Raw genomic sequence first — 18,159 nt, forward strand, 5'->3', positions numbered from 1 at the left:
TAACTTGTGCTTAACCAATGCTCCCTCCACCTACAGCGTCTTACCCGTGTACTGGGTTGGCCAAAAAGTTTGAGTCTTTCTGTAATCTCTTATAGAAAAACGCAAATGAACATTTTGTCAAACCCAATATTTTCCACTGCTTTCAGAATGCAGACTACTTTTCTCCACGTGATCACATATGAGTATTTTTGCTGTCTGCCTTCCAGACAAACACTATTCTATAAAATACCAGGAGAATAGAAGCCTGAAGGCAAGAGTATTTAAAAAATTTTAAAAACATGCCAAATTTCCTTAAGTGGAAAAGAAGAAAAAATTGTGAACACCATCCTTCAGCTTTTATGAAGAAAAATATAAAGCTAAGTATAAAGAGTTGGAAGTATACAGATTAGGAATGGTCATGGGGTCTGGAGATAGTGAAAGCCACGATCACTGATATTTGAAAGGCAGCTCTATTTTCTTAGAACTAAAGTGGTTTGAATGGGTTACCCGGTTATTCAGGCCAGTGGTTCAGTCTTTAAAAATCCATACCTGTGAATGCCATACCTTCCAGCCAGTTTTGTATATGTGCTCAGATTGGAATATTCTTCATACATGCTCTTCAAAAGCACCCACACCTCCCACTCCATCCACTGAAAATCATACATATACTTACTTCACTTTTCTTATAAGATCCTAAAAATATGTAAATCACACATGGCATTTCTGGCCCCCTGTATTCCCCATTCTGATACATCTTTTGCAAAGGTACATACTCCCCAGCTTGCTCTGTGACCCATTCCTTGGCAAACAGTGATTTTATCAAATTCTGCTGACCTTTAATAAAACAAAACTCATTCCATCATGCTCATAAGCTTATTAGACACTGCTTCTGCACTCCTTTGAAATCCACAAAAATATTTTTTTTCTGGATCTCATACTTCTTAGGTATTATGTGTGACATTCAGCTCTATGTTAACAAGAGCTGTTCATATGTAGACAAATATGAAGAAGCTCATGGCCCTTGACCTCAAGGACACTTAAGATCTAGTCTTCCTGCCAAACATTTTTTGAAATCTTTCATGTTACCAGTGACCAGATCCAGTAGTTTTGGAGTAAAAAATAGTGTTCTCCAAAACACTACCTATCTATTTGCAGAAGTAGTGGCCGTTTTGTCATTCAGTTGCTCAGTCGTGTCAACTCTTTGCTACTCTGGGACCGCAGCACATCCAGATTCCCTGTCCTTCACTGTCTCCCTGATTTTGCTCAAACTCATGTCCATTGAGGCAGTGATGCCATGGAACCATCTCATCCTCTGCCGCCCCCTTCTCCTCCTGCCTTCAATCTTTCCCAGCATCAGGGTCTTTTCCCATGAGTCAGTTCTTCGCATCAGGTGGTCAAAGTATCCAGCATTGGCATCAGTTCTTCCAATGAATATTCTGGGTTGATTTCCTTTAGGATTGACTAATTTAATCTCCTTGCTGTTCAAGGGACTCTCAAGAGTCTTCTCCAGCACCACAGTTCAAAAGCATAAATTCTTTGGCCCTCGGCCTTCTTTATGGTCCACCTGTCACATTCATAATGACTGCTGTAAAAACCATAGCTTTGATTATATGGACTTTGGTCAGCAAAGTGGTATTTCTACTTTTTAATATGCTGTCTAGGTTTGTCATAGTTTTGCATGCAAGAAGCAAACATTTTTAACTTCATGGCTGCAGTCACTGTTCGCAGTGATTTTTCAGCCCAAGAAAATAAAATCTGTCCTTACTTTCACTTTTCCTCTTTCTATTTGCCATTAAATGATGGAACCAGATGCCATGATCTTAGGTTTTTTAATGTGGAGTTCCAAGCTAGCTTCTCTACTCTCCTCTTTCACCTTCATCAAGAGGCTCTTGAGTCTCTCTTTACTTTCTGCCATTAGAGTGGTATCATTTCCATATCTGAGGGTGTTGATATTTCTCCTGGCAATCTTGATTCCAGCTTGTGATTCATCCAGCCCAGCATTTTAGTCTGTTCTCTGTGTGAAAGTTAAATAAGCAGAGTGACAGCATAGAGCCTTGTCATGCTCCTTTCTCAATTTGGAACCAGTCAGCTGCTCCATGTCTGGTTTTAACTGTTACTTCTTGACCTGCATACAGGTTTCACATGAGGCAGGTAAGGTGGTCTGGTACTCCCATCTCTTGAAGAATTTTCCACAGTTTGTTGTGATCCATACAGCCAAAGGCTTTTTAGCATAGTCAGTGAAGCAGATGTTTTTCTGGAATTCCCTTGCTTTCTCCATGATCCAACAAATGTTGGCAATTTGATCTCTGGTTCCTCTGCCTTTTCTAAACTCAGCTCATACATATGCAAGTTCTTGGTTCATGTACTGCTGAAGCCTAGCTTGAAGGATTTTGAGCATTGCTGGGAGCCGGCACATGAGATCCCACCCCTGACAAGGTCATGAGGGAGAAAACCTGACAGGCAAGGCGGATCAGGTTTTCAGGGATTCCCAAAAGCTGCCCCCGCGCTCACCTTAAAGATGATACCTGTCTTTCTGATGCTTGCTTCAATAGACTACTCCCTAATTTCTGTGACACAGGCAGAAGGCTTTCCCCGATCTCTTTCCAAATAAGAATTAATTTAGAACTTTAATCAATAAGTTTCCCAGGTGGTGGTATTTTATGAGATTATCCAGGGTGAAAGGAGTGTTTCAATTTAAACTCCTTTGCTGGTATTTTAGTTTGTTTGGCAAATGCGTTTATGCCCTTGGTACTAATATGCATGATTGCTTATAATACCCTAATCATAAAACAGCGTAAAGAACCTGATCACATAAAGGCCCTAGTAGGCAGAGAACCCTTTGTGGGTGAGGAAGCCCTATTAGAGAACATAAAAATATTATTCTAAAAGTGGTTATAGTTAAAGATTTAGAAAAATAAGAGTTTAAAATTGTTAATTTTAACCAGGAATGCTAAAGAGGGGCTGCCTCACTGGAGCTGCAGAGTCTTTGTGTGGTAAATCTTTTAGATAATCTTTTAGATTTACTTTTAGATAAATTTAACTGATAACTTCTGCAAAAGGACTGACCTTTGTGTTCATTAAAGAATAGATTATGGAAAACAGCTTTGCATTCACCTAGGTCATAAAATGTCAATAGGCCCCAAGGCCAGAAGATAATGTACAAGACCCTCATTAACAAAGAAGTATGCAGAAAACACCCTGGTTTCGTGAAGAACAAGCTGATGTAATGTCAAACTATCTTCCCCTTAGAAGTGTTACTAATTTAGGGTATAAAAGCCATGGTAAAAAATAAAGCATTGCCAGACTCTGCCAGACCCTGCAAACACCCCCGTCTGGTCATTCTCTCTCTCTCTCTCTCTCTGTCTCTCTGTCTCTCTCTCCCTCGCAGACTTAGCCCTATCAAGGCTGGTCTCACGTGTCTTCTCTCTCTCTCACCGATGCCGTTCATCCTGAGGATATCCCCTGGATCCTGCCGAGGCTGGACCCCAGCAGAGCATAAGCTTGCGGCCATGTGAAATGAGGGCAATTGTACAGTAGGCTGGACATTCTTTGGCATTGCCCTTGTTTGACATTAGAATGAAAATTGATCTTTTCCAGTCCTGTGGTCTCTGCTGAGTTTTCCAAATATGCTGAAATATTGAGTGCAACACTTCAATAGCATCATCTTTTACGATTTTAAGTAGCTCAGCTGGAATTCTGTCACCTCCACTAGCTTTGTTTGTAGTAATGTTTCCTAAGACCCGCTTGACTTCACACTCCAGGATGTCTGGCTCTAGTTAAGTGACCACACCATCGTGGTTATCCTGGTCACTAAAACCTTTCTTGTGTAGTTCTTCCATGTATTCTTGCCACCTCTTTTTAATCTCTTCTGCTTCTGGTAGGTCCTTACCATTTCCATTCTTTATTGTGCCTATTCTTGCATGAACTATTCCAGTTCATATGCCCAGTTTTCTTGAAGAGATCCTAATTTTTCCCAGTCTATTGTTTTCCTTTATTTCTTGGCATAATTCATTTAAGAAAGCTGTCTTATCTCTCCTTGCTGTTCTCTGAAACTCTGCATTCAGTGGGTATATCTTTTCCTTTCACTTCTCTTCTTTCCCAGCTATTTGTAAAGCATCCTCAGAGAACCACTTTGCCTTCCTGTATTCTTTTCTTGGAGATGGTCTTGGTCACTGCCTCCTGTAAAATTTAATGAACCTCTGTCCATAGCTCTTTAGGCACTCTCTCTACCAGATTTTTGATCTATGGATGGAGGGTCGTTAAATTTTACAGGAGGCAGTGACCAAGACCATCCCCAAGAAAAGAAATACAGGAAGGCAAAGTAGTTCACTGAGAAGGCTTTACAAATAGCTGAGAAAGAAATTTTCCCTGGTAGCTCAGCTGGTAAAGAATTTGCCTGCAATGCAGAAGACCCTGGTTTGATCTCTGGGTCAGAAGATTCTCTGAAGAAGGGATAGGTTATCCACTCAAGTATTAGAAAATTTCCCTGGTGACTCAGATGGTAAACAATCCGCCTGCAAGGCAGGAGACCTGGGTTCGATCCCTGGAGGGGATCCCCTGGAGGAGGCAACCCACTCCAGCATTCTTGCCTGGAGAATCCCCATGAACGGAGCCTGGTGGGCTGCAGTCTCAATGGTCGCAAAGAGTTGGACACGACTGAGCGACAAAACACAGCACATACCTGAATGACCTAGTGGTTTTCTCTACTTTCTTCAATTTAAGCCTGAATTTTGGCAATAAGAAGCTCATGATCTGAGCTCCAGTCAGCTCCAGATCTTGTTTATGCTGATTGTATAGAGCTTCTCCATCTTTGACTGCAAAGAACATAACCAATCTGATTTCGGTATTGACCATCTGGTGATGTCCATATGTAGAGTCAGAACTCTTTCACTATGACCTGTTCATCTTGGGTATTCCTGCACTCAATGACTCATAGCTTCATTTAGTTATGCAAACCCCTTTGCCATGACAAGTCTGTGATCCCTGAAGTAGGGTGGTGGATTGGGGGGTTGTTATTGAATGCTTCAGTTTTCAGAAAAATACAAGCTACTTGGCTTTGCTGATATTCTGTGCTCTTTCTCCTCCATTTGGGTCACATTGGTCCCAAGAGAAGTCAGGAAAAGTCTGAGGAAATAATATAGTAACTTTTTGTTTATAATGCACTCTACCTTCTACTTTCTTCTTTCTACCTTCTCAGCCTCAGATCAGCTTTCAACCATGATGAATAGGAAGAGTGAAGAAAAAGCAAGTAGCACAAGTAAGGCGAAATCAGGATGGTGAGTATTCTTGAATATATTGGAAAAATCTTGCAGAATTAATTTACATCCTTTATAAACCAGTTCTGAAATAAGCACCTACCTGAAGGACAAAGTACTAGCCCCCCCACAATGATTCTTAGCTTCCAGCTGTTAGTTGGGTTCCACTACATTATTATTTTTGGTTATAAAAGCTATACATGCTCATTATAAAAAGCACACTGGAAAATATAGCTGACAAAGAAAAATTTATGTGTAATTCTACCATCTGGAAATAGCCAATTTAGCTCTTTTGTGAAAATGTTTCACTTTTGAGTGTATTTATATGTAGATGTGTATGTGTCTAAACAAATTTGGATCATAGTGTATGTCTAGGTTATCCTGCTTTTTTTACTCAACTTTATAGAGAATAGTTTCCCATGCCATTAGAAATTCTTTAAACTTTTTATGACAGCTGTATGGTATTATTCCTTTATAATTCCTTCACTTCTTGTGGTGGACCAAAGGATGGGGCCAGGAGATGGCAGTTCATAGAAAGAATGATCATGGGCTCTTGTACCAGAAATTTACTTAAGAAAAACAATCTGATGCTTATTATTTCTTTTAAATATTAATAAACAAAACCCCAGCAAACATAAGACATAGAATGAAAATTGAGGAGTTAGGGCTTATGCTTTCAGTGGTCTTCAATATCAAGGAGTATCAGATATACTAAGTGGAGAGCCCCTTCCAAAAAGCCACCATGATGTTTATCAAAATGTCCTACCATCCATGCAAAATCCAAGGGATTGTTTGCACATGGATTTCAGCAAGTAGCCAGCTACAAATATAACTAATATAAGGTAATAGTTTACCTCTCTTTAATCATGCTTTATAGTCACACTGATACATTATTTAACTTTTTGAAGTACATCCTTTTGTTCACAACATGGGCAGAAGCCAAGTCAGCTGATGGGTATCTGACATGTGTTACCATTTTTAAGGCTGATAGATGATAAGGCATTTTTGCCTATCTAGTCTAGAATCTCCCAGCTCTCACAAGCTCTATGGATATTCTCTCAAACAATATCCAAGCGGACAACAGAAATTATGGAGATAATCTTTTGGAATCAGAACATTCCAAGGTTAAAAGAGAGCCTTGAATGTTATTTAAACCCAAAGCAGAACCATCAAGTGCTTGATGCTAATCAAAAGTCAAAAAATTAAGCATGTTAAATCTGAATAAAGTTCAGTGGTACAGTTAATTCATAATGTACATCTAATCCTATTACAGGAGCTTCCCTGGTGGCGCAGTGGTAAAGAATCTGCTTGCCAATTCAGGAGACATGGGTTTGATCCCTTGGTCAGGAAGATCCCCTGGAGCAGGAAATGGCAACCCACTGCAGTATTCTTGCCTGAAACATCCCATGGACAGAGAAGCCTGGTGGGCTACAGTCCATGGGGTCACAAAAGAGTTGGACATGACTTAGTAACTAAGAAACAACAACAATCCCATTACAATGGATTCCCATTGTGGTTTCCTGTGGTTTCCTAGGGAGTTATGGAGGCTAAAATCCAAAATCAAGATGTCAGCAGGGCCTTGGTCCCTCAGACGTTTTAGGAAGCCACCTCTTCAGCTTCTGGTACCTCTAGGAATTCTTTGTTTGGGCTGTGTGACTTTAATCTCTACTTCTGACTTTTTGTGGTTTTCTGTCCCATGTGTTTGTGTCACAAACTTCCCTCAGTCTTTCTTTTATGAGGACACTTGTCATTGGATTTAGAGCTGAGGTTCAGGAATATCACATCTCAAGATCCTTAACTTAATTGCATCTGCAAAGCACCACCACCCTACCTTTTTTTCAAATAAGGTCACATTCACAGGTTTCAGGAGTTATGACATGGGCATTTTTTTTTTTTTTTTGGTGCTACTATTCAACTCACTGGCCTTCCCAGATGGCTCAGTGGTAAAGAATGCTCCTGCCAATGCAGCAGACAAAGGAGACGTGGGTTCTATACCTGGGCCTGGAAGATCCTGGGAGGAGGAAAGGGCAACCCACTCCAGTATTCTTGCCTGGAAAATCCCATGGCAGAGGAGCCTGGCAAGCTACAGTCCATGGAGTTGCAAAGAGTCAGACACAACTGAGCCGCTGAGCACATTCAACCTACTACATCTATATTCCACAATATCACAGCATAAGGTCTAGAATAAATAAAAACAGAAGACTTAGACTTCTGGCTTCCCTGATAGCTCAGTTGGTAAAGAATCCACTGGAGAAGGGATAGGCTACCCACTCCGGTATTCTTGGACTTCCCTTGTGGCTCAGCTGGTAAAGAATCCACCTGCAATGCAGGAGACCCTGGTTTGATTCCTGGGTTGGGAAGATCCCCTGGAGAAGGGAAGGCTACCCACTCCAGTATTCTGGCCTGGAGAATTCCATGGACTGTATAGTCCATGGGTTCACAAAGAGTCTGATCAACTTTCACTTTAGACTCCTGTGGCATTACCTATAATGGAATTTGACTATATTGCTTTGACGTAGGCTTTTGTATCAACCAATGCAAGGATATTTGCAGCAAGGAAATATTTTTAAAAACTGCCTCCATTTTTAATTTCTTTCTACACTGGGAAAATAGAAAATACAGCACTAATTTTTTTAAAGCCCTCACATGGATTCCAGATGTTGACCATTTAATCCAAGAAGGTGTTTCCTTATTATATGGATGTGGTGCACATCAAAAAATTGGCATTGTTTAATTTATGACTCACACGTGAGCCATTGTTTTTTGTGATGTAGTTATTTTAAGTGATTCATAAACTAAACAATGCCAATATTTTGGACACGTACCATATTTGTGTAATGAGGAAACACCTTCTTGCATTAAATGGTCAACATCTGGGATCCATGTGGGAATTTCTTTGAAATTTTAAGTAAAGACAAATTAGCATGGCACACATTTTCTCAGAGATGCAGCTAGCTTGTAATCAAATTGCAGAGTGAACTTGGTACTATATTGTGGTTAAGAAAATAGGAATGTTTTTGACAGAAAATCCAATGTTGTTTTTACAGCATCAGTTTGAGGATGGGTAAATGGAGGTGTAGAGTGAAATACAGTATGGGCAGCATTGAGTCAGCAATGAAAAATCAACTCAAGTGTACTTTCTTAGTAGTGGTGGCCCATTTGGTAACACAAAGTTGTTAAATGAGCATACCCTTTGACCAGACAATTCCACTTATTAGAATTTATCTTATTGAAACAGTCAGAAATGTGCAAACAGATTTGCATACAAGGATGCTCATCATAATACTAGACTTTATGTTTTAGAGCAGTTTTTTACAGCAAAAGTGAGCAGAAGGTACAGATATTTCCCATATGTCTCCTGCCCCACATATACGGAATCTCCCTTACTATCAACATCCCACACAAAAATAGTACATTTGTTACAATGAAAGAATCTGCACTGACACACCATTATCACCTAAAGTCCATAGTTTACATTAGAGCTCATTCTTGGTGTTGTACATTCTATAGGTTTTGAAATATATGTGACATGTAACTACAATTATAGCATTATGCAGAACAGTTTCACTGCCCTTGAAGTCCTCTCATAATATGTTTTGACAGCAAAAGCAATTTGATAGCAACAGGGAATGGCTAAAATCAGTTGTGACAAATTTATGTAATGAAATCCTAGGCAGCCATTGAAAATATTGTTGAAGAACAATGATGAATAAAAACGGCCATGATTCATTGTTAAAGGGAAAAACAGATTACAAAACAATATTTTAATACCTAATTTGCTTGTGTTTGTGTGTTTAAAGAAAAGCCTATACACCCAAGTTTTAACTGTAACTGTCTCTGAGTAGTGGGATTAAAGATGACCTTTGCTTTCTTTTTTCGCCTCCACTTTCCAAATAATCTACTACAAACATATTACTTTTAAAAATTCATTCTTTAAAAAATCTTTAAATTTATTTTTGGCAGCAGCACATGGCATGTGGGATCTTAGTTCCCAACCAGGGATTGAACCTGTTCCTTTTGTGGTGGAAGTGTGGAATCTTAACCCTGGACTGACATGGATATCCCCCAAATCATATTACTTTTTAAAATTAGAAAACACATGTTGACTTGAATGTCTCACAGACATCTCAAATTTCAACAAGCTCTTCTTTCACCTCAAAACTTTACTGGTATTTCCTTCTTTTGGTGATAGTAAAATAGGACAAACAGTTGCTGAATTCAGCAACTTGGGAGTCAGCTTGCCTCTTTCCTCTCTGCTCCCTCATATGTAATTAATTACCCAGTTCTGTCTATGCACTCTCCTAACACCTCTTCAGTTTGTCCCCACTCCAGCCAACCCCACAGCCGCAAAGGCATTCCAAGTCACCAGTCCCTCTTGTTTGCACTTGTTCCCTAGATGTCTCTTTGCTTTTCTTCTAGCTCCCTTCCAACTTCTTCCTCAGCCTGTAGTCAGAAGGGTCCTTTTTAAAAGTATAATCAGACTGATTATACTCTTTGCAGCCAAAGATGGAGAAGCTCTATACAGTCAGCAAAAACAAGACCGGGAGCTGACTGTGGCTCAAACCATGAACTCCTTATTGCCAAATTCAGACTTAAATTGAAGAAAGTAGGGAAAAACTAGACCATTCAAGTATGACCTAAATCAAATCCCTTATGATTATATAGTGGAAGTGACAAACAGATAGAAGGGATTAGACCTGATAGACGGAGTGCCTGAAGAACTATGGACGGAGGTTCGTGACATTGTATAGAAGGCAGGGATCAAGACCATCCCCAAGGAAAAGAAATGCAAAAAGGCCAAATGGTTGTCTGAGGAGGTGTTACAAATAGCTCTGAAAACAAGAGATGCTAAAAGCAAAGGAGAAAAGGATAGATATACCCATTTGAATGCAGAGTTCCAAAGAATCACAAGGAGAGATAAGAAAGCCTTCCTCAGTGATCAATGTAAAGAAATAGAGGAAAACAATAGAATGGGAAAGACTAGAGATCTCTTCAAGAAAATTAGAGATACCAAGGGAACATTTCATGCAAAGATGGGCTCAATAAAGGACAGAAATGGTATGGACCTAACAGAAACAGAAGATATTAAGAAGAGGAGGCAAGAATACACAGAAGAACTATACAAAAAAGATCTTCACAACCCAGATAATCATAATGGTGAGATCACTCACCTAGAGCCAGACATCCTGGAATGTGAAGTCAAGTGAGACTTAGGAAGCATCACTACAAAGCTAGTGGAGGGGATGGAGTTCCAGTTGAGCTAATTCAAATCCTAAAAGATGATGCTGTGAAAGTGCTGCACTCAATATGCCAGCAAATTTGGAAAACTCAGCAGTTACCACAGGACTGTAAAAGGTCCATTTTCATTCCAATCCAAAAGAAAAGCAATGCAAAGAATGCTCAAACTACTGCACAATTTCACTCATCTCACATGCTAGTAAAGTCATGCTCAAAATTCTCCAAGCCAGGCTTCAACAGTATGTGAACTGTGAACTTCCAGATGTTCAAGCTGGATTTAGAAAAGGCAGAGGAACCAGAGATCAAATTGTCAACATCCATTGGATCATTCAAAAAGCAAGAGAGTTCTAGAAAAACATCTACTTCTGCTTTATTGACTATGCCAAAGCCTTTGACTGTGTGGTTCCCAGCAAACTGGAAAATTCTTAAAGAGATGGGAATACCAGACCACCTGACCTGCCTCTTGAGAAACCTGCATGCAGGTCAGGAAGCAACAGTTAGAACTGAACATGGAACAACAGACTTGTTCGAAATCAGGAAAGGAATATGTCAAGGCTGTTTAACTTATATGCAGAGTACATCATGAAAAATGCTGGTCTGGATGAAACACAAGCTGGAATCAAGATTGCTGGGAGAAATATCAATAACCTCAGATATGCAGATGACACCACCTTTATGGCATAAAGTGAAGAAGAACTAAGGAGCCTCTTGATGAAAGTGAAAGAGGAGAGTGAAAAAGTTGCCTTCAAACTCAATATTTAGAAAACTAAGATCGTGGCATCTGGTCCCATCAATTCATGAAAAATAGATGGAGAAACAGTGGAAACAGTGACAGACTTTATTGTTTTTGGCTCCAAAATCACTGCAGATGGTGACTGCAGCCACAGAATTAAAAGACACTATCTCTTTGGGAGAAAAGTTATGACCAACCTAGACAGCATATTAAAAAGCAGAGACATTACTTTGCCAACAAAGGCCCATCTAATCAAAAGTATGGTTTTTCCAGTAGTCTTGTATGGATGAGAATTGGACTATAAAGAAAGCTGAGCACCGAAGAATTGATGCTTTTGAAGCTGTGGTGTTGGAGAAGACTCTTGAAAGTCCCTTGGATTGCAAGGAGATCCAACCAGTCCATCCTAAAGGAAATCAGTCCTGAATATTCATTGGAAGGACTGATGCAGAAGTTGAAACTCTAGTACTTTGGCCACCTGATGAGAACTGACTCATTTGAAAAGACCCTGATGCTGGCTAAGATTCAGGGTGGGAGGAGAAGGGGAAAACAGAGGATGAGATCGTTGAATGGCATCACCAACTCAATGGATGTGAGTTTGAGTAAGCTCTGGGAGTTGGTGATGGACAGGGAAGCCTGGCGTGCTGCAGTCCATGGGGTCGCACAGGGCTGGACACAACTGAGTGACTGAACTGAACTGAGTCAGGCCATTTCTACCCATTAAAATCTTTCCATGGATATACCTTAAGCTCAGATCAAGACTAACCTTTCTCTCATAGTAACGATGTTCTCTGAGATCAGATTTCTGCTCATCTGTCTACACTTCTCCTTTCCTGAGTTCCAAGCATTCTAAATTTTCTTTATTTACTTCATTGTGTTCAGCTCTCATAACTCTCCCACGTCTTTACCCAAGCTGATCCCATGCTGCTCTCCTGCTATGCTCCCCACATTTCTTGTTACATGTTCTTACTTATCCTTCAGCTCTTCCATGCTTTCCCAGGTTCAGCCCCTTACCATGAACTTCCTGCTTCCCAATACCCCTACTACCTTTGTAATTGCCTATTCGTTTTTTGTCTTCCTAATCTTACAAATCTAGATAGACTTTAAGCTCTATAAGGTCAGGAAACCTGTCTGCATTTTTCCTCTTTCTATCACTAATAGCTAGCAGGGAGCCTGGGATTGGATTTGGTAATTCCACAATAAATATTTGTTGGTTTGATTTGAAATTAAATAATATTCAAAAGTTTTATCTCCAGTTTCCCCCCCATGCATTTGTCTTTTATATGGCTGTCTTATTAAATGACAATAATGCATACATGAGGAAAAGAGAAGTAGGAGAGGCATGAAGAGCACCTGCTTCAGGCATCTTAGAGATGGTTGTGACAACGTCCAAAGTGTGACAGGCTTAGGGTGGAAGGCTTGTAGTTTTCATTTTTATCTATTTATTTGGCTGCATTGGGTCTTGGTACAGGATCTTTCACTGCTGTGTGAGGGCTTCTCTAGTTGCAGTGCATGGGTTTCTCACTAGTTGTGGTGTGGGCTGTCGTTGTTGGGGCTCAGTTGTTGGGGCACGCGGGCTTAGTTGCTCTGTGGCATATGGGATCGAGTTCCTTCACAAGGGATTGGACCCACAATCCCTGCATTGGAAGGTAGATTCTTAACCACTGGACCACCAGGAAGGTCTCTGCTTGTAGTTTTCTGAAGTACAGTCTTTTTCTTCTTGAATTATATAACTGAGCACAAACTCAATTTATGGAGGAATATGTAAGCAATTAGTAACATAATAATGCAAAATAGCTTTCTGATAAAGACAAGTTAGAAAGGATATTTGTATTAGACAGCTTAAGCTATCATGACAGAATACCACGCTGGATGGCATAAAGAGCAAAAATGGATTTTCTCACAATTCTGAACCCTGGAATTTCAAGATGAAAGTACCTGCAGCATTGGCTTTTGGTGGGGCATCTCTTCCTGGCTTGTAGATGGTCAACTTCACACTGTGTGCTCATAGGCCTTCTTTTATGTGTGTGCAGAGAGAGAGAGAAATATCTAGAGACTCTTCCTTTTCTTATAATTTTTTTCTAAAGACTTAAAGTCGCTTAGTCGTGTCCAACTCTTTGCAACCCCATGAACTATACAGTCCAGGGAATTCTCCAGGGCAGAATACTGGAGTGGGCAGCCTTTCCCCTCTCCAGGGAGTCTTCCCAACCCAGGTATAAAACCCAGATCCCCCGCATTGCATGCAGATTATTTACCAGCTGAGCCACCAGGGAAGCCCATAATGATACATCCTATTGCATTAAACCAACCCTCCTCCCTCACCACCACCACTTAATAGGCATCATTTAACTTTTGTTTGCTTCATCTCCAAATATAGTTACCTTGGGGGTTAGGGCTTCAGTGTAAGAATTTTGTGGGGGACACAATTCAGTTCTTAACACTATTACCTAAGTCCCATTCTATTATATATTGATAATATTAAAACTATTTTAACATATAAAAGTATATAAAATACTTTCAAGTTAGATTCCTATGACTGCTGTAGTAAGACATAACTGCAAACTTTGTGTCTTAAAACAACAGAAATGTATTCTTTCATAGTACTGGAGGCAAGAAGTCCAAAATCAGTATTAATAGGCTGAAACAGCAGTGTTGGCAGGGCTCGATTCTTCTGAAGGGTCTGGGGAGAATCTGTTCCTTCCCCCTTCCAGGTTTTGCCACCTCCCAGCTTTCCTTGGCTTGTGACTACACCCCTCTCATCTTTCTCCATGGTCGTGTGGCCTTGTCTTGTCTGTGTTCGCTCAACTTCTGGCTGTGTCAGATCTCCTCTGCCTCCTTCTTGTAAGATTACATGTGATTGCATTTAGGGTAACCATAATTCAGGATAACCTCCCGGTCTCAAGATCCCTAACTCAATTACATCTGCAAAGACCCTTTTTCCATATGAGGTGAAATTTACAGATGCCAGGGATCAGGATCTGATATCTTTGTGGGGAGCATTTCTTAGCCTGCCACAACCAGTATTTTAAAATATCCTAGTCTTTTACAATTCAGACTTGATTTTAAAGTAGTTTCTTTTGGTCAAAACTGTATTTTTATATTGTGGGTCTGTGAACATACAAATCTTCTTTATAATGAAGAAACTCAAGTCATAAACATCAAATCAGAAGCCCTAACACCATTATTTTAAATAGGATACAATTGTCTTTTCTCTCTTTCTCTCTCTCTCTTTATATATGTATATATATAAAACTTTTAAATTCCTTTCATGTAAGTAGTACAAACTGGCCATTTAATTGCTCACTTGTCCTAAAAGTGTTAGCTAATAAAATTCATGTGCCCTATACACAGGGAGGCCAAACAAACTGAAATATCAGAGTTTGGAGCAGAGAAAGGTTTATTTATTGTAGGACCATGCCAGGAGAAGGGAGTGGGACCTGGAGGTCATTCCCCCTTCCCCCAAACCCCCCAACTACCTGAAGGATTTCAGCAAAGCCTTTTTAAAGGCAGGGACTGGAGAGGGGCATCCCAGGGTATGTGATCAGCTCATGCACAATTCTCTGACTGTTGATGTTGAGGTAATAGGGCAGTTAACATTGTCAACCCTTTGGCACCAGAAGGTCTGGGGGCTCACAACCATCAGGTAGTTCATTTCTTCCATTTCATGATGGTTTTTAGCGTCTGAAGAACTCAGGAAATATGCTTGAGATGCTATCATCTGGGTGCTTTAGAGAGGAGCTACAGCAGAGAATATGGGGGAGTGGTCTGTCCTGGGAAGGTCCCATGAGGTCCTGCTTGGTTACAAAAGGGATTATACATTCACTTTAGAGGTTTTCTCCTCTCTTTATCATGTTCACTTATTTTAAGTTCCATTTCTATTTTATTGTATGATCTCAGTGATTTTTTCTAGGTATTTTGAATCACTGCATTTCTGAAGATTTTATTCCTTTTTGCCTAATTTCATGTTATTCTCTCTTCTTCCCTTGTGTGAAATGTCTATAGTAACTAGACTGTATGCTACTTATTTACACCATATTTTTTCTCCTTTGTAAGATTTGTCTTGATTTATCTTTGAGAATTTACATCTTAGGGTTTTTTGGTTTTTTAAATTTTATTTCAGCAATGGAATTAAGTTTGAATTATGAGTTCCACAACTTCATTTTTCATTCAAGACCAATTGCATCTTCTTTTCCAAGTGAGCTCAGCTTCAGACTCAACGAATGCACTGCTTTTATCTAGACCTCTAAATGAGAAGCCTGGGAGTAACCCTTGATATCTTTTTCTGTCTACCTGATTCTCTGTCTCAAAGTGCAATCAACTCCAAACTTGTACCCTATATCCAAATATCCTAAACATGCATTTACTTTTCTCTGTACCACATTCTTTGTTTCATTATAGGACATCCTTTCTTACCTGGAATAACCTTATAATTTGTCTATCCATTGCCAACCAAGGAAGAGACTAACTAGCAGTAATCTGTTCTTCACATTTTACTTTGATTTCTCTAAAACAAGATCTGTTACCTTGACACTATGAGCATTTGGGACTAGATCATTCATTGTTATGCAAGACTTTATAGGATGCTATCAGTAGCCCCCTCTTTACCTACTAGTGAATCCTCCTCCTCCCCAAATCATGACAATAAAAAATATCCAAATGTCCCTGGAGGAGGGAAGATTCCCCTAAGTAAAGAGCCACTTCCCTAAAATATAAATTTTATCATGTCACCCCCCTCCAGGTATGTCATTGATTGCTTACTTAATTTACTAAAAAAACCTATGTGTTTGCTAGTTTCTGTCCTAGACTATGAGAATATCATGGTGAACAAGTTAAATGTGGTCATTGCCCACACAGCTTATATTCAATTTCACTGAACAATCTAAGTCAATAAAAATGAGTAAATTATAATAAGTTCTAGAAAGGAAACAAAATAGAGATGGCGCAGACTTTACTCTGGGTGGTAACATTCCAGGTGCATTGTGAAAGATAAGAAGTAGTTAGATGTGCAAAAAATGGTGGGAGAAAGGTTCTTGGTAGGGGAATGATCATGTGCAAATGCTTTGAAGCAGAAGAACCTGCTGTGTCTGAGGAACTGGGGTAGAATATATGGAGATAAGCAATGCAGAGGGGAAGAGTATGCAGAATTGGGTAGGGACTAGATCAAGATGAGTTGTGTAAGACGTGTTAAGCAGTATTCTAAGTGCAACAGAAGCTATGGAAGAGTGAAGGAATAATTGTTTTTAAAAAATCACTTTCTTGTCTATGGAGAATGGAATGGGAAGGGATAGGAAAGAGATTAAAAAGTAGGCAGAAAGTGGAAGGGAGGAAGGAAGGAAGAAAGAAAGAGAGAGAGAGAGAAAGAAAGAAAGAAAGAGAGGAAGTGAAACAGAGTCCCCCTAAAACTGAGTTCGTTTTGTCTGAAAGTCATTGGGATATTAAAGCATTCTGAGCATGAGCTGCCCATTCTTCTTGCTTGACTCCCTGCAAATAAACTCTTATTTAGCTGCAAACATCTGCTGTCAGAGTTTGACTTTCTGTGCTGTAGGCACATGAGCTCTTGCTCTGTAATTGAAGAAGGAAGGAGGAAAGGAAGGAAGGAAGGAAAGAAGAGAGGGAGGAAGAGGAAAAAAGAAGGAAGGAAAAGGTTATTTAGTAGACTAAATGGAAAATGAAGAAATGATGGTGGCATGAACACAGCTGATGGCATTTTATTTATTTTATTATTATTATTGGCTATGTTGGGTCTTCATTCTTTTCACAGGCTTTCTCTAGTTACAGTTAGCGGGGGCTACTCTTCATTTCAGTACACAGGCTTCTCTTGTTGCAGCTCACAGGCCCTAGAGTATGTGGATTTCAGTAGCTGCGGCACACTGACTCAGTAATTGCAGCATACAGGCTCAACAGTTGCAGCCTGTGGGCCCTAGAGCATGCAGGCTTCAGTAGTTGCAGCAAGTGGGTTTGATAGTTACAGTTCATGGGCTTTAGAGTGTGGGCGCAATAATTGTGCATGGGCTTAGTTGATCTGAGGCATGTAGAATCTTCTGGGACCATGGATCAAACCTGTGTCTCCAATACTGGCAGGTATATTCTTATCCACAGCACCACCAGTGGATAAGATGTCCTAATGGGAATTTTTTTTTTCTGATGGCATTATAAATGGAAAGAAATTGTTATATTTGAAATAGGTAGCAAAACTAGAGTCAGTGGGACTTTCCAATGGATTAAATGTGATGAATGGTGGAAATGAAGAGATCATGAAGATTTTGAGGTCTGTGGGTTGAGCAGGGAGATGAACAATGAAGACATTTACTAAGATGGTGAAAGTATGGGGAATGAGTTTGAACTTGAAGTTCAATTTTGGGCTCATGAAGCTGATGAGTCATTCGATGAACATTGTTTGAAGGTGGTTATAGGTAACTGGGCTTGAGAGGTGACATCTATATTGGAGATAGCAATTATAGTTCAAAATATAGGTGGTGGGAATCTACTGGGTGGGAGGAGTGTAGAGAGAAAACAGAAGAGGGCCCTGGAGTGACTCTGAAGAATGCCAACAAAGAGTTCGTGAGGATAGCCTGCTGTAAGAAGGAGGAGGCACTGAGGTAAGAGGAAATGAAAGAATGCGTTGTGTCAGGAAGCCAAGAGAAGATTATTGCAAAGAAGAGAAGGCTAACTGCCTCCTCAAATGCTTCTGAGAGGTAAGATAAGGACAGAGAAAAGTTCTTTGAATCTGACAACAGAGAAGAAAAATGACATTGACAAAAGTAGTTTTAAATGTAACTGAAAGCCAGACTGGAGCCCACTGAAGATGTTGCCAAACCCAGCTCTGTTGTCATAGTGAGGCCAAACAAAACCTTAATGTTTGGAGCAGAGAAAGGTTTATTGCACAGCCATACAAAGAAAATCAGGCCCCTTGTGGCTCAAAAAACCTGAACTCTCCTATAGTTTTCAGGGAATGGA

This window comes from Odocoileus virginianus, chromosome 24 (assembly GCF_023699985.2).
Source record: "Odocoileus virginianus isolate 20LAN1187 ecotype Illinois chromosome 24, Ovbor_1.2, whole genome shotgun sequence".
Taxonomy (NCBI): domain Eukaryota; kingdom Metazoa; phylum Chordata; class Mammalia; order Artiodactyla; family Cervidae; genus Odocoileus; species Odocoileus virginianus.